The 23,137-nt window shown below is 36.6% G+C and overlaps 1 protein-coding gene across 1 annotated transcript in view; it reads right to left on the bottom strand.

Annotated features, from left to right (window-relative positions):
- LOC150077710 (retinaldehyde-binding protein 1-like) overlaps positions 1-20,282 on the bottom strand; it is a 54,747-nt gene extending 34,465 nt beyond the window's left edge. Inside the window, exon 1 of the mRNA XM_090384241.1 lies at positions 20,155-20,282. The gene's annotated coding sequence lies outside the window, so the exon portion shown is untranslated. The remainder of the gene's footprint in view (positions 1-20,154) is intronic.
- Between the last annotated feature and the right edge of the window lie 2,855 nt (positions 20,283-23,137).

Here is a 23,137-nt window from a genome sequence, read left to right as displayed (position 1 = left end):
CTCTGTATTTCTCTACCCTTCCCTTCCAAAATATATTATACCTATATGTTAGACAATAACTAATAACAAATATCAAATTTCTCTCCTTTGCTTTTCTACATATGTCTAATTATACATTAATCAAAACCTCTATCTGATTTATCTCTATATTTATGCATATACACTATTTATATCTTTGTATATCCTTCCTTTAACATCTTTCTAAACATTATACTAATCTGATATTAGAGTCCCAACGGTCCTTTATTTGTGAAGGAGAATACTATATATATCTAGTCACTTACTTAATTTTATGAATCGGATTTCTCCGTTTTGGGGCCTTCAGCTCTTTGTCTGGGAATGGCATCATCGTTTACCAACTGTATTCATCTCAGAACTTCAAGTTTCTCCATGGCTGCAGTCTACGTCTGGACAGGGCATCATTGTGTCTTTTAGGAAATTTATGGGCTCGCCTTCGATACTGCTACTTAACCTTCAGTTCAGCTATTCTGGCGGACTCGGGATTACAACTTTACCTTCTCAGTTCACTTATATGCGCCTTGCCTTTATCACTGCCTTCAGATGATGGATTAGGGTTATTTCTTTCCTTACACTACTTATTTTGACGCTGGCCACTTTCACTACCTTCCTATAACGGACAGGTTATTTCTCCATACACTTCAGTCATTTGCATACGGGCCACTACCCTTGCCTTCCGACGACGGACTGACTTATTTGCATACGGGCCACTACTCTTGCCTTCCAATAACGGACTACTCGACTGTTCTCTTCTATTATGAGACTCCACTGACTTTTCTTAACTTGCTGACTGCACTTACTTATCTAACCCTTCACTACTCCATCTTACCTTGTCAGATCTTTCCTAACTGGCTGACAGGACAGGACGTATCTAACCCCACACAACTTATTACTCAATTTTCCCACTAACACTGCCAAAAAACTCGCGTCTGTCTTTCCTAACTCATCTCTACAAACCGCAAACAAAAGCCCAACTCTGTGTTCTTTTTAACCCATTTTCACAAAACACTAACAACAACTCAACTCAGTAACTTTTAACTCATTCTTTCCCTAACACCGTCAAAAACTCAACTCTATGTTTTTACTAACCCATTTCCACAAACACCAACGAAATCTCAACTGTGTGTGTCCCTAACTCATCTTCACAAAAACACAAACGAAATCTCAACTGTGTGTGTGTCCCTGACTCATCTTCACAAAAACACAAACAATCTCAACTGTGGTGTGTCCCTAACTCATCTTCACAAAAACACAAACGAAATCTCAACTGTCTGTCTATAACTCATCTTCACAAAAACAGAAACGAAATCTCAACTGTCTGTGTCTCACTCTCCGTTCACTCACTTTTGTCATCTCAATTACGTACCGCCTCCTTATGTCGGGCCTGCCTTTTTTCTGAGTTTTTAGTCAATCTTCTCATTTTGTCTAATTACATCATTTCCTATTCGTCCTTTAAAATTTCTCAAGCTGTATATTCAGAGTTCATTTTAATAAATTTCCAAATTTTTCCCAGGCAATCCGCTGCTTTGAAGTTCGCCGTCACATTCGCCACCGCTCGTTAAACTTAGCAGATTCATTTTACATTGCTCTAACAACTTTGCCATCGCCGACAGTCAGACGCAAATACCTGGCCGATATCTCGGTGTCACCGGACAAAGGGATGTCCCACAATGTTCAGTCTACAGCCCTTTTGTTCCTCAGAGCCATAGATATTCGCACCTGCTCGCCATTAGTCCTGTCACCATTCCCGTTGTTATTGTTTATTCTTTGCCACGGTTGGAACTGAAATGTCTGAAGTATCTCTAATTGCTAATAGTTTACCGCTCCCTTTTCTAATTCAACCTTGTCTAATTTTTAATCCTTGTGAGTGGCCTAGAATAATATTTGTGACTGGAAATGTTTACTGTCTTATTTTGCTATTTCCTAACCTTTATTTTAAATAAAGCTCACTCATTTCTAAAATATTAACATGTAAGATTTTTCATCTTACATATTGTCTGATGAATTCCACACTGCTGAAGTATTTGCCAAAAATTTGTCAAAGATTGAGACTATTGATATGGAGCCCTTGGTTTCATTTCCTGGTTGAGATCTGTTGATCAATGAGGATGACCAAAACTCAGCATTGAAGAAAATGAAAAATGACAACAAAAGACCCAGATGACTCACCAACTGTATTTTGGAAAAAGTCTGTCACTACTCTTAATCCTATCATGCTTTTTGTAACTTATCTCTGAGATCGGGCGTTTACCCAAAGCATTTCAATCAAATTAACATACTTCTGGTATTCAAAAAAGGTGACAAGTGGTCTGTATAAGATTTCAGACCACTCACTCCTCAGCAAAAAAAAACTTACTTTCTAAACTATTTGACACAGTAGTGCAAAAACAACTTTTCAATTTTTTAAAGCCTTACAAAATCAACGTGGCTTTGGTAGTGGAAAGTCAGCATGTGTATGGAAGTTTTCTCTGGGAGTCCTATTGCTGTTATCCAGGGTCACATTGCTGTTGTGGCTAAGGAGCTGTATAATACAACGTTCGAACAGTGTCATCATCCACCAAGTGAAGCCTGAACCATTTATACAACTCTGTGTATATGTCTGTGTGTTCTCTGTGAACATATTGCTGCTAGGCTGTTATGTAGGGTCATTGCTCTTGTGTCTGAGAAGATATATAATGCAATGTTCCCAGTGTCATTAACAATCAAGTGAGGTCAACTTTTTATTCAACTCAGTGTATATGTTTGTGTATGTTCTCTAGGAGCCCTATTGCTGTTAGGTTGGGTCGCATTAATAATGCAATGTTTCCACATTGTCATTAACAATCAAGTGAAATCTGAACCTTTCATTCAACTCAGTGTATACGCATGTATTGTGTCCTCAGTGTATATGCATGTACTGGGAGCCCTATTTATTATTATTACTAGCCATATAGCGCAAGGAAGTCTGAGGCTTATACTGCACCAGCTAAAAAAAATTCCGAATTTTTCTGGGGGGAGGAGAGAGAGAGAGAGAGAGAGAGAGAGAGAGAGAGAGAGAGAGAGAGAGAGAGAGAGAGAGAGAGAGAGATAGAAGGGAATCACCAAGAAGAATGAATGATGATTCCCCGAGATTCACCGAGAAGAATGATGATATCCAGCTCAGGATCCTGGGTGTCGCAAACCCATTCTTGCCAGATTTGGGCCCCTGGGGTAGATCCACACCACGATGAGTATTACTACTAAGTGCACAGGGTGGCTGTTATGTGTTGTATTGTGTTACTGTAGATCTAGGAACTCTGATTATCCTACAGGTGCTCAGGATTGCAACTTTCTCGAGTCCCTTGTATATGTTCTCTGGGAGACCTAGTGCTGCTAAGGTCTTTGGCACCAACACTATATACTGCGTTCGGCTATTATATTCTGGCTCTTCAAGTGGCATGGTATCTTCTTGGTTATGCAGCTGGTCATAATCTTGTATATCATTGGGATACAACTGATAGGCCTGTCTGGATTCTGTTGGGTCTCTGTGGGGTTATTATTTTTATTATTAATTAATTTATTTTTGTTTCTTGTACTGGGCATGAGTCTTTGGTCTTGCTTTTAATTTTATGAATTAAATCAGCATGCCTCTTTTTATACATATTACAGGACATTTCATGTGAAGATATTACTAATTCAATTTGCATTGGACTACACATAATTCAAGTATCTTTCATATGAAATGAGAAAATCCATAAATAAAAAGAATTTTAATTATATAGGGTGTTTTTTTTTTTTTTTTTTTTTTTTGTCATTGTAATGCTAACTCAAATAATGATCTAAATGAAAGAATGCTAAATTCCCTTTGTTGAAGAAAAGAACTAACCCAGCAAAGAAATTTAGTCACAGAGAATTGTCTTCCAAATTTTTCATTCGTTCCAGATTCTTCGTATTTCTGTGAAGTGAATAAAAAACAAAAAAAAATATATTAGTGGCTCTGGTTAGCAGGGAAATGATGCAGTGTTCATAGGATGCCAGACATAAAACAATAAATAAATAAAGGAAAATAATTAAGTAAAAATTAGAACCAAAGTTAAAAGCAGTTCAATTCATTTATTACATTGAAATCTAAAATAACAGGTGTAAATTTATGACAGAATGTTAATTTATGGACTTAAGGTCAAAAAAGTAATATTTAAAAATATAATGGCCAGAAATTGCCTAAAATGAAGCCTACAAGGATATTAAGATGACGATGTGCGCCATTTGCAATAAACATTAATAAATACAGAATTAGTCGTATGTATAGCTTAACTTAATTTTCAGCACTCAGCTCATAGTAATCCGCTTAGCTGGTTGAGAGATTTACCCCATACATAGTGGTTATAGGATTCTAATAACTTACAGGGATTATGGTTTTAAAAACTAGTTATGGGCTATAAAAATTTTCTTAAGAAAGGAAAGTGCACCTTCCATTCTATGGTTTCCTAATTAAATTAAATTAAATGAAGCAAAATAGAAGCTAATAGCCGCGCACGAGCGACTTTCGAAATCGTCCTCAGTTAGCTGTAGTGGGGGGGGGGATGAGCGCGCGCTTGTGTTATATACGGGTTGGATTTCCCGAAATGCATTTCAGTGCACGAGGAAACTTGATACGTGCTAAATTCCAAATGGGGGAGAAATTGGCAGGAATCTTTTTGTTTAACACGTTGAGTGATGTATGGCGCTTAAACCATTCGATGACGAGGGCTTCGTTTTCAAATATTTTGTAGCTGGAATTTAATTTGACTACTGTGATGGCTGAATCGATGAGTGGGTTATGATTATAAGATTGGACTTGTCGTGTTAGTTCTGTACTTGTTGAATTAGATTTGAAGCTATTAAAGTGGTAGTATGCACGCGTGTTGGAAATTTTTGATGTCCCGAATTTTGCTGTTGTACTGCCTATGTAACATGCTTGGCAATCTGATTGGCATTTGATCAAATATATAATGTTGTTATGATCTTGTGTATTCGTGTGTTGTCTTGTATGAATTGAATTTGGAACTTAATTTGTTATAAGATGTGAATATTAATTTGATATCTGTATTCTTAAAAATCTGTTGAAGTCTTCTAGCGTATTGTTAATGATATGCTTCGAGACAGATATTGAGCTTGGAAAGTTATCTTGCCACAATAGGGCTGCATCTGAGCCCTTCCAAATCAGCACAACTGATGATAACTAAGAAGAAAGCCAAAAATGATATACAAATCTTTGTGAGTGGGGAACCGGTGCAAAAGGTGACCTCTCATACTGATCTTGGCCTCACCTGGGACGTTGGGCTCACATTTCAACCTCACTTTGCCAGGATGAGGCAGAAAAGACGTACGCTGCTCTTTGGGCAGTGCGTCAAGAGCTCGTTGGTGTGCATCAGCCAGCGCTGCTTGTTCGGCACATCCTGAGGTGTATTACGCCGATTCCTCTCTATGCTTCAGAAATTTGGTCATCTGCCCCTGCCTCATACCTTTAGAAGTATCTCAGTTTAGAGTACTGGTTGCTTAGATGGATGAACAGGGTGGTAGGCCACCTCCTAACTATCTCCAGATCTATCCTACAAGCAAATCTAGGCACCACTCCCTGGAGACATATCATCATGACAAAAAATGTCCTCACGCTTGCACGGCTTATAAGGAGGCGAATTGATGCTCCATCAGTATCCGCATTAATCTCTGGCCCGAGGAGAGCAAGAGGGAAGCACCCCCACTCCTGTCTCCCTCTACGTCTTACGCTGTCAAGCATTGATTCCCTGAGGAACATGTTTCCAGCCAATTGTCTTCGGATCTTCAATAAATTTAGGATCCACCCTGATAGGTTCTTTGAAGACAAGCCCTACAGGAAGGAAATCCTCAAGAACTGTTACCAGATTATGAACCTATAATACTCACCTGCTCCTGGACAGATCTTTTTTTTTTTTTTTTTAACTTGCCTATTTGTATATGACAAAGACTTTCTGTCTTCATGTAATCATGTATATTACTGTATATTTTGTACATTATTGTTTATTTAATCCTGTAAAAGTCTCGGGTCGAGCACGAATGTACCCTTGTTTATTGTACATTCGGTTCCTCGCACCTTAGTCTGTATTCACACCCTTCTGGCACAGAGCCGTCCCGGGGTGACCCAAGGTTTTTTGGGAAATAAACTGATTTTAATAATAATAATAATATGGGAGCGCGATAAGGGCTTTACGTATCTTATTCTTATTCACGCGGTTAATGAATTTGCTTGGGTTATTAGTGTTATTATGAACTTTGGTGATGGTTTCTTTACAGCACTCTAGTTATTACATTACAGCACATAAGGACTCCTTAAAAAAAATCAAGAGTAAATACAGAATTTTATGCAAACACTACTGGACTGAGGTGGGTGAAAATAAAAGGTTTGAATAGAGTGAGACAGGTGTAATGGCCTCATTGCACTCACAGAATTGTACTGAGACCTGCTATAATTAGCCGCCTGAACCCAGTAGTGAAAATAAAAAAATCTTTATTTGTTAATGTCTATTGCAAACAGCATCTTAACCTCCACCTAAGCTACATTATGGATGTTTGGCCATGACCTATAAAAATATTAAAATTTATTATTAATTAAATAATTTTATTTAGGTGAAAACAAGCAAATTTCCATATTTTACCAGAGAAATGAATTCAAAGTATGAGTGGGGAGGAAAAGAAAATACCAAGGGGGAGGGTAAACGTGGGATTTGAACTGCGGAAAGAGAAAACGGCAGTAATCCAGGTTACCACACGACCACTTTAACCATTTATATAGGCCTGGTATATATCCTGCACTTTAGTGTCGTGAGTCACGGTCAGCCCGCAAGTCACCGCCAGTTCCAACCTGGCATGAATCGTATTCTGACCGGCAGTTCCGACTTGACGGAGCATGCGCGACACTGACTATGTACTGGGCAATGTTCGGTACATACGTCCAGTGATCTTTTTTTCTTCGTTTTCAGAAAGAATAAAAAATAATTTCCTGACTACATAAGAATTTGATCATAAAAATAAAAGTAGATAGTTATAAAAACTATAATGGAAATAAGTAATTATTATTTTCAGGTAATATATTTTGTATTGCCTGAAAATAGTAACATAAGAATGATTATTTGTAATAATTTGTGAATTATTACATTTGTGAAAAGGTGAATTAAATAAAAATACATATAGATTTACCAGTTATTATTGAATAAGGCATTATTCAATACATTGAAAGGCTCGTCATATATATATATATGTATGTATGTATTTATGTATTTATTTTCCCCAATTGATTCAGGAGTATTGTGTTATCCAAACTTATCCAAACACAGAAATAGCATTACGAATTTTTCTTACCCTGACTTTGTAATAGTAGCTTCTTGTGAAAGGTCCTCGAGTAAACTAAAATTGATTAAAAATCGCCTTAGATCAACAACGGGACAAGAACGACTAACCAATATATGAATTGTATCCATTGAAACTCATGTTGCGCGAAACATAAATTAGGATAAACTTATTGATGATTTCGCGTCGGAAAAAGGAAGAAACATTCAATTAAAATAATACATCTTCATTGTATATGTTCAGCTTATTTTCACTTGAAATGGTTTTTAACAAATGTACTACCATACGTTTTGGAAATGCTAATATATATATATATATATACACACACATGTATATATAGTTATTATAGTAAAAGTATAATATGTACTATATAGATGCTGAATATGTATATAAACAGAACAGCATGGAGCGGGCGATAAGGCCAAAATAACTTATAAAGTCTAAGATAGCCTGTGTAGGTCTACAATGCTATACCCTGGAAATAAGCATATAATTAATAATAATATATAAATATATTAATAATAATATATAAATATATAATACAATAATGATTGTGTAGCTAATTATTGATATATTGATACATTGAAAGGAACTTTTTCGTTGGCTAATTCCTTTCAATATATCCTACCAATAATTAACAGAGCTATCTGTTTCTGATTGCTATCTTTTACATTTATCCCTATATTTTATATATATATATATATATATATATATATATATAGCATCCAAATATTCCAGAGTTAAATTGCAAAATATATATATAAAAAACTTTTTACTGTGTTACCAAATATAAACTTATTAAGTGTTACTTATAGAACAAACCGATTAATGCCATCAAATGATAGAACATTACATCGGACGTTAGGTATGTCCAAATTATATAAGTTATAGTGTAATGTAAGTAAATCCATAGTTTGAAAATCGATATAACCACAGGCCAACCATACCTCCAGTATACATGAAAAATTACATGAAAAATTATTATATGAAAATTATAATATTAGTTTAATCAACATAATAAGCCTTACATGGGCACATATTTTGAAAGAGACTTTGTCGAGGGCTAAACCCCTACAAAATAAAAACCCATGTTAGACTGAGCCTCCAGTTTCTGTTATCATCTGCCTGTATACCAAATCCAATATCCATAATAATGGATAATTCAACTAATTTAAAATTAGGTTATAGTGCTTACATAAATAAGTATAAATATAGCCGTACCGAAAGGGAAATGTCTAACCAAAATTTGTAAGAATACAGGCTGGATGATATTTAGCCCGACCGATAGCAGCAACATTATAAGCCCAACTGAGAAATTATTATTATTTGCTGAACAATTTGCAGAAAAATGGCTAAATTAGCTAACTAAAGGCGAACGGAAAGCAGAGTAGTTAAAGCAATAGTACCCCTCGAATTACTCTAATAGTTCGTGAGATATGAAAAATTAAGGCGAGAGGATAGATAAAAGTAAAACAGAAAAGAAAAAGCAATATATCGATATTACCTCGGATTAACCGGGAGTGTAAATTCCCGACCCTAAAAGTAGGGATCCTGGTTAAGTGGTAATAGCCGGTCAAATATATCAAAGAATGCAAAAAGCAACAGGAAAAACGGAATGGCTAATTCCTAAGCAAATTTTCTATAAATTTAACTTCAAAAATTAGGTAGAGGCCAACATTATATAAAGCTTTAGACAACAAAAGTTAGGTAGTGGCCAACATTATATAAAGCTTTAGACAACAAAGGAGGGAAAGCCCTTAAACAACAAAGGAGGGAATACCGTAGAACCGGTATCTTCCCGTCCAAGAATCTACATTATCGTAAGCCAGAGGCGAGAAAAAACTAAACGCCTGCAGCAAACGCACAAGACGTTTATAACTGCCGCGTATACAGCGCCACTTAAGATTTGTCCAATAATAGCCAAGTTAGGGATGACCCATAAGTATGAAAGCGCCCTCTGTAGTAGAGAAAACAAAACCAATAATTCTCAGATGTCTAAGAGACTTCTTAGTAAAAAATGAATTAATTCCTACTGCAAAAACACATATAGGTACCACTTTTCTAAGGCGTAAGCTATATATAGCGTGTTTATGCAACAGTACCTAGTATGTACATATATATACAAAGGCTAATTAGTAAACCACTCGTTCCATAGATACTGGTATATAAATCTATAGATACTGATGTATAAAAATCTATACTTCTTTTAAAAAACGAGAAATTATACCAGAAAATAATTCCTTTAAAACCGAGAAACTATGCCCCTTACGTGTATTTCAATATTAATTATGCCTAATAGCATCCATAGTATCCAACCGGTTTAGATCATCGTGGTATTGTTTTTGGGCTATCGATAAAGCCGTACTAATATGTTTCAAAATGAAGTTATGTGGGAAACCGTTATCTAATAAATTGTGCTTAAGATCTATCAGTGCGTCTATAACATCACTTTTATTATTACAGATATATAATCTTCTGATACCTTGTGTCACTATTATGTTTTTAAGGATACGTATTGAGATATTTGTACCCCAACTGGTTAGGTCTATAGTTTTAAAATTAAATTCTTTGCGTTTGTCAAATACCTTGGTAGTTAGGTTATTGTTCTTAATATGAATGTCTATATCCAGATATGCAGCTTTACCAGAGTCACACTGGTTAGTGACCTCTAGAACCAAATCCTGCGGGTAGTGCTTAACTGCTTCTGCATGAAAGTTAGTATAGTTGAACACTATCAAGTCATCTATATATCTGAACATATTAATATCTTTATTGAAGTTATTTTCAAAATGGTGTAGATATAGATTGGCCATAAGACACGAGCTACTTATGGACGCTATTAGGCATAATTAATATTTAAATACACGTAAGGGGCATAGTTTCTCGGTTTTAAAGGAATTATTTTCTGGTATAATTTCTCGTTTTTTAAAAGAAGTATAGATTTTTATACATCAGTATCTATAGATTTATATACCAGTATCTATGGAACGAGTGGTTTACTAATTAGCCCTTGTATATATATGTACATACTAGGTACTGTTGCATAAACACGCTATATATAGCTTACGCCTTAGAAAAGTGGTACCTATATGTGTTTTTGCAGTAGGAATTAATTCATTTTTTACTAAGAAGTCTCTTAGACATCTGAGAATTATTGGTTTTGTTTTCTCTACTACAGAGGGCGCTTTCATACTTATGGGTCATCCCTAACTTGGCTATTATTGGACAAATCTTAAGTGGCGCTGTATACGCGGCAGTTATAAATTGTGGGGGGTGGAATTTAAGAAAATGTTATTTTATATATTTTGGTTATATTTATTATTTCCCCTTTTAAATAATTCCCTTTTATAATATCTCCCCACTTGTGCATCTGACTTTACTTCTCAGAAAATTCTAAGTTCATAGGGGAGAACTCTTATATGTTTAATTCCCATTGGTTAGGCTTGTGTCCAGTACAACAATTACACACACACAAATATATAAAATGAACATAGTTTATTTTCATATATATATATACAACATACAAAATGAACAATTGGGAAAAGTACAGTTAATGTTCAACCGTGATGGCTTAGTATTAGTTTTATATTCAACTTCATATATCGAGTATTCTCAATTAACGTTATCCTGTACTTTATAACACAAACGATATCAGTACAGTAATCTATTATCGTTTCTACCTTGCACATTATCCATAATTTTCTTTACATGCTCTATATTTCTTACTTTGTATACAGGTTTAGGACCTTACTCTCCCTTTCTAAAAAATGCTATTCATATCTACAATTTCCAGTAATAACTTATTACAAATATTCCCTTTTTCTCTCCTTTATTATAACATGACATATGTTTGATTAGTAATAAAAGCCATTAATATCAATAACACTCTTATCTTTTTCTTCAGTTCCTTTCTCTAATTACAAAATTTATATCAGTCAAATTTCTATTATATTTCTAACCTATCCCTCCCACTTTGCGTATATAATTTTATACATGTACATATATCTCTAAGTATCACAAATCCTCCCTAATCATTTATTAGGGTCCTAAAGTCCTTTAAGGTAATGCGAATATTAAGTTAGCCACTTACTTAATTTTTCCTTTGTCGTGTTTCGCTGTTTGAGATCCTTCCATTCTTAGCTGAAAATGTCGTCGTTGTACTTCAAGGCATTTATTCTGGGACTCCTGGCTAATTTCTCTAGTAAGGATCACAATTCTGGCATTTAGATGTCCTCACTGTATATCTGAACTGAACTGGCAGTTTGTCGCACGGTCTTACTCCATGGCTACGGGTACTGCTATCTTTCCTTTCTGAGGCCTTTTTTCACCCTAGTCGGCTATCTTTCCACAAGGAGAGAGTGCACCGTAGCTACTCTTCTTTACTCTATCTTGCACAAGCTTCTTATTAAACTAAGCATTATTTGACAGTGCTCGTATCACACGGTCACTATCCATGACGGTTTGTCTCGTAAAGACGGCCACTGCTCTTGCCTTCTAATGCCGGACTGGCTTAATCTCCGCACTCTCCCTCACGCTCCGAAAACTCAGATATTGCTAACACATAATTTTTTTCCGACGACAAAACCCTCAAATATTAACTGTTACTCACTTCTTTTATTTACGCTGACGAAAATCTTAACAGCTGTTTCCGTTGACTACTTCCATTTCTTAAAACCACCAAAAAAAAACCCACACTCCCACATAGCTCACACAGGTCTCTCTTCATCCTCCTATCCTTTTACTCTCCTCCCTGTATTCCTTTTTTCTCCTCTATCCTCAATTTGCTTCGGAGTTTTCCACGCCTCTACACAGTGGTTCCTACCAATCCCCTCTTTCTTTATTTATCATTTTTCCTTTAATTCGTTGAAAAGCCTCGGTCAGCCTGCCCCGTAGCACGTGAACAATACTCTCTGTTCTCCACCTGTTGGATCTGTGGCCATCCGGTGTGTTCCTTTGAAGTAGCCGGATACTTCCAAAACAACACATTACCCTACACATATAACACTTCGTCTCTAAGGCAATTTAAAACCACAAGGAAACGACATCCGTGACTATAGCATCTGTTTTTGGGAACTTGTGCGTGTGTTTACGAACCGATTTCCTGTCTGCGGTAATTTGGCTGTACTAAAGTGTCTCGGAATAACCCTCACTTGCTTGTCGTAGTAAGCCACCCGCTGTGCTTTCCGTAGTGTTCCTTGTTTTAGCGAAAGTAAGGTTAATTGTTCTGTTTTCGTTTCATTACTCTTTCCCAGGACAACTAATTTGGTTCTGCCAGTGTTATGTAGGAAATTTTACAAATGGGAAATTTTTTAATATTTTCAGCCCCTACCAGAATAAATTTGATTTCAAAACTGCAGATTTTATTCCTATATCTCATTAGTGGCAAGAATCTAAACAAAACGAACTAATTTTCCAAATAAAAAAATCTGAAATTTTTGTAAGATTTTCAATATTCTTACAAAATGTCTTGTGCGTTTGCTGCAGGCGTTTAGTTTTTTCTCGCCTCTGGCTTACGATAATGTAGATTCTTGGACGGGAAGATACCGGTTCTACGGTATTCCCTCCTTTGTTGTTTAAGGGCTTTCCCTCCTTTGTTGTCTAAAGCTTTATATAATGTTGGCCACTACCTAACTTTTGTTGTCTAAAGCTTTATATAATGTTGGCCTCTACCTAATTTTTGAAGTTAAATTTATAGAAAATTTGCTTAGGAATTAGCCATTCCGTTTTTCCTGTTGCTTTTTGCATTCTTTGATATATTTGACCGGCTATTACCACTTAACCAGGATCCCTACTTTTAGGGTCGGGAATTTACACACCCGGTTAATCCGATGTAATATCGATATATTGCTTTTTCTTTTCTGTTTTACTTTTATCTATCCTCTCGCCTTAATTTTTCATATCTCACGAACTATTAGAGTAATTCGAGGGGTACTATTGCTTTAACTACTCTGCTTTCCGTTCGCCTTTAGTTAGCTAATTTAGCCATTTTTTCTGCAAATTGTTCAGCAAATAATAATAATTTCTCAGTTGGGCTTATAATGTTGCTGCTATCGGTCGGGCTAAATATCATCCAGCCTGTATTCTTACAAATTTTGGTTAGACATTTCCCTTTCGGTACGGCTATATTTATACTTATTTATGTAAGCACTATAACCTAATTTTAAATTAGTTGAATTATCCATTATTATGGATATTGGATTTGGTATACAGGCAGATGATAACAGAAACTGGAGGCTCAGTCTAACATGGGTTTTTATTTTGTAGGGGTTTAGCCCTCGACAAAGTCTCTTTCAAAATATGTGCCCATGTAAGGCTTATTATGTTGATTAAACTAATATTATAATTTTCATATAATAATTTTTCATGTAATTTTTCATGTATACTGGAGGTATGGTTGGCCTGTGGTTACATCGATTTTCAAACTATGGATTTACTTACATTACACTATAACTTATATAATTTGGATATATATATATATATATATAGGGTAAGTTGGGGAAATTAGGCAACTTAAATTTTATGTTATAACTATACAGCGACCATATAAATGTATAAACAAAAAAAAAAACAAAGTCATGAAAGTATTTTTATAACCTTTAATTACAACACCAGATAGTAGTTTCGCCAAATACAAAGCAAATGTAATCGCAAAAGAGTATGAAATCAAAAAGTGTCAAAATGCCATATCCTCCAACAGTGGGGTAATATGGCCACACCTAAAAATGTTTATGGCTAGTGCCATACCACTCGACATTGTTCTTAAAAGGATAACTAACAACCAACTATGCCTAATTGTGAAGGTACGCAATAAGTAATGAGTAATGGTAAGTAAGTAATAAATGTAATTTTTATGAATTGTCCTCTGCACAATGTACGCAATGTGATCGTTCACAAAAACGATCACATTGCGTACATATCTCATGAATCCAACGCAGACACTGCACATATTGTATCCAGTCACATTTCAGTCCTTTTTTATCAGTGTAAGACCTACGGCATTTTGCACAAAATGAATCTGACTCATTCAATTCCGATTCATTATCATCACAGGGAGGAGAATCATCTTCACTCTCTTATGAACTAGACGGTTTGTGGGCAGCTTGCTTTTTCTTCCTTTTTGAAGAGTTCACCCTTTTCCTTCGATTTTTGCGATGTTGAATTTCAGCAGCTTTTCTTGCCTTTGTTTCTTTGTTACCACGCATTTGTGCAATAGTTTCAGGTGATGTAAGAACTTGTGCGTGCCGCTTGCATTTGTTCAGAAAATCACTGGGTCCCTCAACAACAGGTACTGGCGCAATGTTTTCAAACAATTTGGGGGCAGCGGGAGTTATTAATAAGGCTTGTCCCAGCAGCAGTAAGCTCAGGTCTTTCCAGGTTATTGTTGTTTTCAGGTTCTTCTTGGACTGTGACAGTTCATCCAACACGAATGCATGGTCTGGAATTATTTTTGAATTCCAAGGAATGATTCCACAAGCTTGAAATACAGATACTCCATTGTTGACTGTTGCTGCTTTACACCAAGCTGTGTTTAGTAGCTCTGGAAATTGAAGTCTGGTGATTTTTCGACCTGAATGTTTATGCACCCATGTCCGACACGCTTGCTCCCAATAAGTTTTCAATGGCTTTAAAAATGATTCATCCAAAGGCTGCAGCCAATGAGTAGAATGACTCGGGAGACATAAGAGTATGATGTCATTTTGGGCAACGAAATCCAACAGTTCAGCATCTGAGCAGTGTGAACTATGTCCATATAAAGTAAATAAATGCTTGCCTGGTTCCTTTCGTGTGATGAAATGATCCTGCAGCCATTTCTTGAAAATTTCTCTTCTCACATAAGCTGACATTTGATTGATAACTACTTGAATACCTTGTGGCAGACCATCCTCAAACTCCTTTTTCTTGTTTTTTCCTTTAAAAATGCAGTATGGTGGTAAAAAAATTTCCTACTCCATTCAAGCAGGCTATCAATGAATTAGTGTCTCCTTTTTTCAGCACTTGCCATGCAGCTAACTGGCTTTGCTCCTTACTGGCAACTACTTTTCCTGGGTTACTGTTTAATTGTAGTCCCGATTCATCCATATTGCTAATTCGTCTCAGTTTATCAACTAAATCGTTTTCCGCACAAACACTCTACAGGACGTTTATATAAGCGTCACATTCCTTTAACACCCTAGCTATGGAAACACCATGTGCTTCCCGAACTGCTAATTCCCTATATCTTTTCCTGAATAATTGAAACCAATCATATCCAGCTTCTTCTTTTTCAACACTAAAATGACGCGGAATGCTATCTTTGATGACAAATGTATAGGCCAGGTGTCTAATGTTATGTTGTGTTAATGCAAAACCATTTTTTCCCCAATCTCTGAATGTAGTCAACCGGTTCCTTTTCATTTTCCTCTCCTGAATAAGTCTTGCGTCCCAGTCGCATCTTGTGGAAGTTCCCATCTTTTATTATCCTCATTAAATTGCGAACAGGAACTCTATAGGTTTGTGCAACTGATCGAACACATGTCGTTTTTTCCTTAACTTCGTTAACAGACTTTTGTAGGTCCTCTTCAGTCCAAGTTGATCGTAAATTCTTCTTAATATAAGTTTGAAGCATCAACTCTATAATAACACAATATAGGTAGTAGCAAAGTAATAAGTAAGTGTACTTAAGTTATAATTAAATTAAAACTTAAAAACATAAAATGATACGGTGTAATATGCCGAGGTTGAAGAAATGTACAACGAAATTGAGAGTCTTCTAGATGAGCAGAAAACCCACTACACTATTATTATGGGGGACTTCAATGCTAAAGTTGGAAAGAGGCAAAACAGCGCAGAAAGAGGAACTATAGGAAATTGTGGAATTGGTGAAAGAAATAAAAGAGGTGAAAGACTTGTGGAATTTGCAGAATCTCAAGGACTGTCAGTAATGAACACTTTTTTCAAGAAAAGGGTGAACAAAAAGTGGACATGGAAGAGTCCAAATGGATTAACAACTAATGAAATCTACTTCATCCTCACTAACAGAACATATATTGTGAACGACGTTACTGTCCTGAACGAGGTAAATGTTGGAAGTGATCACAGAATGGTAAGATGTACGCTTGGTATAGATGTAGGAAAGGAGAGGAAAAAACTGACTCGAGTAAATAATACAAAGGTCTTTGAGATAACAGAAGAGGAGAAAAAGCAGTATATACTGGAACTTAAGAAAACGTTTGAGCTTCTGCAGACTGCTCAGGACCAAGATATCGACTAGGAATATTACAACTTTCTGAAAGTGATAAAGCTCAAGAAACCTATAGGGAAAAAGAACTCCAAAGAACAAAAAATTAGTCAAGAAACACTTGTCATGATGAACCGAAAACGACAAATGAAGAACAAGAAAAACACTGACAGGGAGAAAATTGAGTATACTGAGTTATGCAAAGCCATTAGAAAGAGACTCAGAGAGGACATAAGAAGATTTAACACAAGAAAAGTAGAACAAGCATTAAGGGAAAACAAAGGATTTAAATCAGCAGCCATGAGCAGTAATACAGAAAGACAAATGATACTGAAACTGAAGAATAGTGATGGTGTACTTATAAACAGCAGAGAAGGCATAATTCAAATAGCAGAAGACTACTATAGAGAATTATACAAGGAGCGAGGGAATGATACCAGCAGTGAGGAAGATGGATTGTAAAGTAGCAACACATACGACATACCCGATATTCTTCCTGATGAGGTAGAACATGCATTGAAGAAAATGAAGAATCGGAAAGCCCCGGGGGAAGATGAAGTTACTGTAGAGTTGTTAAAATTGGGAGGAAGAGACATAACACAAAAACTGGCAAGGCTCTTCACAGAGTGCATTAGAAAAGGTGTGACGCGTAAGCAGTGGAATAATGCAATTATAGTTTTGCTGCATAAGAAAGGAGATAAATCAGAAATTGGAAATTATAGACCAATTAGCTTGTTATCCCACATCTAAATGTTGTTCACAAGGATCATTACTAACAGATTAGAAAGAATACTTGATGAGAATCAACCGAAAGAGGAAGATGGCTTTAGGACAGAATTCTTAACTATGGATCACCTTCACGTAATATCACAGCTAATGGAGAAAGCAAATGAATATAAAACACCATTATGCCTGGCATTTGTGGATTATGAAAAGGCATTTGACTCCATACAGCATAAGGCAATGTTTCGGGCACTGGAAAGACAAGGCATAGATACTCCACATATTATGATTTTGAAGAAAATATATGAGAGTGCTACCTCCTTTATTAGACTAGACAAAGACAGTAGCAAATTTAAAATCGAGAAAGGAGTTCGACAAGGAGACACAAAATCTCCGAAGCTGTTTACTGCTGCCCTTGAGGAAGCTTTCAGAAGATTAGACTGGTCGCAGAAAGGAGTCAATGTGAACGGAGAGTACCTAAACCATTTACGATTTGCAGTGACATTGTGGTCAAAAGCCATGATCCCAAAGAATTAGAGGAAAATCTTAATCAGTTATGCACAGTTAGTAAATATTTTGGACTAAAGATGAATATGGCTAAAACAAAAGTAATGATGAACAAGTATGCCACGGAAAGGGAAATAATGATTGAACGAGCAGTAATTGAAAAGGTGGAGTCATATACTTATCTGAGACAAATTATTACTGTAATAATGATAGATGGCTGGAAGTCTAGAGAAGAATAAATTTTGGATGGATAGCATTCAGGAAATATAGTCACATACTGAAGAGCAATGTCCCAGTTTGTCTGAAACGTAAAATAATGAATCAATGTATACTCCTCACCATGACTTATGGACGTGAAACTTGGGCACTCACCAAAAGAATGGAAGAGAAGCTGAGAACTACACAGCGAAGAATGGAACGAATTATATTAGCAATCAGATAAGTTAGATAAGAAAAGAAACTCATGGATTAGGTAGAAAACACAAATAAAGGACATTCTTATCAACACTAAAGAACTGAAATGGTCTTGGGCAGGACTCACAGCTCGAAGACATGATTACAGATGAACTAAAAAAATAATAGAATGGTACCCAAGAGGAGCTAGAAGAAAACCTGGAAGACAAAGGTGGAGATGGATAGATGAAATTCATGAGTTTTTGGGTAGTAAATGGATGGCCAGTGCTCAAAACAGAAGGAACTGGAAAGTTGCTGGAGAGGCCTTCATCCTGCAGTGGATTGAAAATGGCTGATGATGATGATGATGATGATGGCGCACACAGCATATTACCCCTTGACTGCGAAGCGTATAACCCCAAATTACATATTTTTTTTAAAAAATCCCGCTTAAGATACGTCATTTTGAACACGGCGGCCTACGAATGCCATAAACAGATGTGAACAGTTGTTAAAGTATCAGGCCAGAAGTATCAGGCCTTATACTTTAACTCACCTATTCATTTTATTTACACAATTTTTTTACTTTTCCTTTTACGTCTACATTTTCCTGTACCTTGTAAAGTTATGGCTATCATAAATAGACATAAATACCTTGTAATTCTGGTGAAAATCACTCAAAATCGCTTTCCGTCTTCACTATATACCTCAAAATGGTTAGCGCCACGTCCGTGGTTGTTACCATGTGGATTGTATTGCCATCTATACTTGGGTTTTATTAAGAGCAGCATAAAATATATTACTTGAAAATAATAATTAAAAATAATTACCTATTACCATTATCATTTTTATAACTATCTACTGTTATTTTTATAATCAAATTTTTATTTTTATAATCAAATTCTTATGTAGTTAGAAAATTGTTTTTATGCTTTCTGAAAACGAAAAAATAAAAAGAAATATTACTGCGAGTTCTTAGTACGTTGCCAGTATACGGACCGGCAGATACAGAGTATCGCGCATGCTCCGTGAAAATTCCCAACACACGACAGGCAGATGTAGTGAGTGTCGCGCATGCTCCGTGACAATTGCCAGCGCAGACTGGCAGATACAGCGGCAACAGGAAGATAGAGTGAGTGTCGCGCATGCTGAGGTCAATTCGGAACTGTCCGTCAGAATTCGATTCACGCCAGTTTGCAGCTAACGGTGACTTGCGGGCTGACCGTGACCGTGATCATGACACTAAAGTGCACGATTATCGAAGGGTTTTGCCAGTTGGGCAGTAATCAGGAAAGTGAGAAGGCAGGGCGAAAGAAACCGTCTTGATGCCAATTCGCCAACTTAGCAGCTTGAAGCGCAGTATAAATTCCGAGGAAGCTTACAATTAGTAGTCAAAGTAAAAGTGGTCTGTTGAGAGTGTTGTCCAGGAAAAAAAAAAAAGTTGACAAGTTCCAAAACTTGGTTGCCAGGCATATAACACACAAATTCCAAACGCTTGATTGCCAAGTTCCTTCCAACTTGTTGCCGAAGGCAGTCTCATAAGTAGAGCGGGAGCGTAAATAGGTCGGAGTTGTAAACGTCGTGCAATACAGGAGGTCGACTGGCGAATAACCCCCAACACAATGCAACTGCTTGACCTTTTTCTTTTTTTTTTTCTGGTAGTTTTTTGGCGCATCGGCTTCTGTGGCCATAATGTACCTCCCAAGGTTTTTGCAGTACTTTGATCCAAGCCCGAGGCGGGATTCGAACCCCCAACCTTTGGATTCCTAGGCAGGCACAAGGTCAAGCGCCGACCGGGCTAGCTAGCCCGGCTAGCCCGGTCGGCGCTTGACCTTCTGGTACAGCCGGTAGTACCAGAAGCTGTGAAGCGAGCAGTGAAGGCTGGTATCTAACATCCGGGCCCTGAGACAAGCAATGGCAGCTAATATAAATATGTACAGACAAGAAACAAATCACGTAAAAACAATAATTACCTAAATTTTCATGGTATTCATCTTCACCAAGGATGCAGGGGATAACTCAGGAAGTCACTGTACGAAAATATTACTGAGACTCGCTAAAAAATACATTAAACATTGAAAACTTGAGGAGCACAAGATTAGGCAACCGTCACATCCACGCGCATGCGCACTTCCCGTTTTAACCCCTTCATCGGTCGACCTTCGTACATCAAAACAGGCTTAAAGCGATATGATATACGAACAAAAACAAATGAGTACCCAAGGGTCAAAGAACGGTTATTTTCGTAAATGGCTGATACGACGCGCATCCTCCCCTATCCACTGGGATGTTAAGTGAATAATTCGAGTTGTGGGCTGTGATATCCAAATGTAACACGAAAAGGGTTCATTTTGGTGAAACTGAAAACATCGTGATGTGTTTTTAGAATTTAGAGTAGCACAACTCGTAGTTAGGTCTGCACTTGTTATCTCCTGAAAATTCTGGTTAAAGCGAGTGTAAGGTACAAGCGATTACAGACACAATAATGCTTTATAATGTTATTTGCTTTGGCTCTTAAGCCGCACATCTAACACCCACCTAACATCTAGTGGGTAGTTCGTTTTTTTTTTTTTGTGTTATGTTATTTATTTATTTATTTTATTTATTTTGTTTTTGCAGGTAGACCCAAACTGGTAATCTGAGGGCAAGATAACTGACCATCACAAGTGATGTAGTGGAAAACACAAAACGGAAGAGTAGAGTCTGTAAGAATAAGATGAAACTTTCAGAGCATAACAATTGCTACTTGTCATTACCATTTATCATTCTTGTCACTGCTCAAAATACTCCACCCAATATTTCACGCCCATTTTCTTTATCAAAAGAAATGAGGAGTTTTGCCCAACTAAAGCTTTAAACTTCAATGTCGAATTGCCTGCGTTTCTCCATGAAAAATTTTGAAGTTCTTCATGAGATCCAATATTAAGTGAATGATAACCCATTCTGTGAAGTGTTTATTTTTTATAGATGGTTTTTTCCTCTTCTTATCATAGTTCTGCGAATCTTCTGAAGATATTAATGGTGTCTTTGTGATTTAGTTTCATTGTATTTTTCGTCTTTTCACGTACTCTAAGGTACATCCGACTATGGACAAAATCACTTTATTTTCTATCTTCTATTGGAAAATGAACTACAATGAAGCTTACCTGTCATATGAACTCTTATAGAAGTCGATGGTGAAACGACTGCTGAAAACTAGATGAGCGCATGATTTTCGTAGTTCCATGAAGATACACCCAATCCCAAATGATATACGGGATCAAGATGGCTCTTGGGGGAACCAGAGACGTTCACCCATGTCACACCAGTTAAAACCTTGCCTGTAGAAATAATCAGTTCTTGACAGAGGTGCGGTATTCCAACAAGAATCAGAGGATATTATATATTTAAAGCGGAGACCCAGCATATCAGTTATGTACGTTGAAATTTTAGCTGTCCTGCACGTTCAGTTGCAGTGAACGTCGTTATAGGCATTTGACATTGATTCAATTCAAAATGTGTTCCTGACGTATTCTTGGTGTTAATCGCGCCATTCCAGAGTTATCTCTTCCAATAAAACAGCTGAGGTTTGGGTTGGTAAAGTCATGCATCTAGGTTACCATCACCGTACAACAGATATGCTCAGTGGAAATAAAGCTGGTAAGACAAGGAGGTCAAAGGAATCATACTCTAGATTTACGCTCCACGGAAGACGTATGACTACAAAAATAGGGATTCGGACAAATTTTTAAACGGTGGCCCTGAGAAAGTGCAAACGTGCAAAATGCAACTTTTGGTATGGCAACAGATTTTCGCCTGTAACTTCAATTTTGAAAAATGGCTGGTTGGTTGTTGAAGGGTTTTAGGCGAATCAACGATTTATAACATAAAAATGGCGCGAGGGAAAAAAACATGCTACCCACACTTGAGACTGATTAACTTTGCCACTTTATTTAAAAGGCCCATGAAATTTCCTCGCGTCATTGACAGGTTTCTAACTTGGGTCATTTTCGCTCGATGGGGAGCTAAACAGTGATTATACCACTGTACTACCTACAAGAACCTGGAAAAATGGAGTGAACATGTACATTTGTGTAAGAAATTGGACGTAAATTTGTACACCCAATCCTGGATGCAAGAGGTTTCGAATTTCTCGCCAAGAAATTACTAACCTGGAAATAACTGATTTTTTTGTAGTTAAATCGATGCCAAACAAAGGTTAACTGAAATGGACAGGGGTCCAAAATTTTGCTTAAAAGGTGCCTGAAATTTTATTAGCAAACAGATAACCAAATGTGATTAAAAGGGCTCGAAATATCAGACCTTAAACTCTTATCATGAGAGATTCTGGAAGTATGCCAAATTCTTTGGGCTCACTTTAAGTCAAGAGAAATGAAGATATCTCGTATTCTCTCCAACGGGTTTGGATGCATTCTCTTCAATAAGTTTGAGTGATGATGCAAAGATAAACATCTACACCTTTCTGCGACACTCCCCATTCCCCTACGAACTGGACATGTTCCTAGTGTTCCTTGACTTCGTATTTTCATGCAAAGAACATATTCACAATCTGTATTTCAAGAATTTAAGAATATTATTATTACCATCATCAAACTCATTCCATTATATCACAATCACTTTTCTTAAACATGACTCATATGTCTTAAATTGTTTACCCCACAAATATTGGAAGGCACATAACGGATTTAAGTAGAGTGAGGCTTTGTTTCTCATAAATATTAAAAGGTAAAATGCTTTACTCTTCACAGCAATGGTATTGGCCCTTGAACCCTGCAACCATGGGGTCTGAGATCAACTTAGACAGTAAATCTAGCCTTGGAAAGAACCAACGATCATTCTGACGGCCCCCTTGTTCATCGTTTCCGAAATTACAAAAAAAATATATTGTAGATTTTTGGAATAACTGCTTTAGTCAGGAAATCCCCTAAATATCGTAGTTATCCACGAAATTTTAAG

Source organism: Mastigoproctus giganteus, chromosome 11, assembly GCF_048544385.1.
Source record: "Mastigoproctus giganteus isolate SK-2022 chromosome 11, ASM4854438v1, whole genome shotgun sequence".
NCBI lineage: Eukaryota > Metazoa > Arthropoda > Arachnida > Uropygi > Thelyphonidae > Mastigoproctus > Mastigoproctus giganteus.
The sequence above is the reverse complement of the archived record's forward strand: the minus strand, read 5'-3'. Positions and strand labels throughout refer to the sequence as shown.